The sequence below is a fragment of the Galeopterus variegatus genome, unplaced genomic scaffold, assembly GCF_000696425.1.
Source record: "Galeopterus variegatus unplaced genomic scaffold, G_variegatus-3.0.2 Scaffold8399, whole genome shotgun sequence".
In the NCBI taxonomy this organism is placed as follows: domain Eukaryota; kingdom Metazoa; phylum Chordata; class Mammalia; order Dermoptera; family Cynocephalidae; genus Galeopterus; species Galeopterus variegatus.
The window spans coordinates 116466-117507 of NW_007734510.1; positions in this window are offsets into that span (position 1 = coordinate 116466).

The following is a 1042-nucleotide window of genomic DNA, read 5'->3' on the forward strand; positions in this document are numbered from 1 at the left end:
GAGGGGGAGGAGGGAGGGAGAGAGAGAGGTGAGTTCATGGCATTGTTAAAGGTTCTGCGTGTAAGCGGATAAGGTTTAGTAATCCAATAACCAAACTCTATTCCTACTGCCCTGGGAATTTGGTACAACACAGAAAAATAGGTTTCAGATGGACTTTCCACATCAAACCCCAGAATTCCATCAGATCCACCCAGAAGCAAGTTACTGCCTTCAACCAAAGCCGCCCGGGCCACTGAGTCCCATACAATAAGATACTAAGCTGACTTTTCAACAGACACTATGGAAGCCAGAAGACAGCTAGACAAACCGCCAATCTGGACCACCACGCTCTGGACACACTATCCTTCAGAAGTGAAGGTGACAGCCAGTAACAGTACACATGAGAGAACGGGGTCATCCAAACCACAAAAGGCTTTCTAAAGCCAAAGCCAGAGACTTAAAATTAAATGCAGACAGTCCCGGACTTACAGTGGTTCAACTTACGATTTTTCAACTTTACGTTGGTACAAAAGTGATCCATGTTCAGTAAACACCAAACTTCAAGTACCCGCAACCATTCTGTTTCTCACTTTCAGTACAGTATTCAATAAATTCCATGAGATATTCAACACTTTATTATACAATAGGCTTCGCGTTAGATGATTCTGCCCAACCGTAGGCTGATGTAAGTGTTCTGAGCATGTCTAAGGTAGACCAGGCTAAGCTATGACGTTCGGTAGGTTAGTGTATTAAATGCATCCTCAACTTCTATTTTCAACTTATAATGGGTTTATCAGGACATAACCCCATAGCAAGTCAAGGAGCATCTGTACCTAATTACAATTTTATTTTTTAGCATATTATTTACAGTTAAATTTATGCCACAGGGAAATTATATCTTACTGCTTTATGTGATATTGAGGCCTTTGCATAGTCCATCTGATGGATACATTTATTCCCATTTCAGGAGAATCACAGAATGTTTTTCCATTCAATTATCAAATAATTTATAGTTATTAAATGAATAGACATGTCTTTGCTTTTATGATATACTCCTGGCATA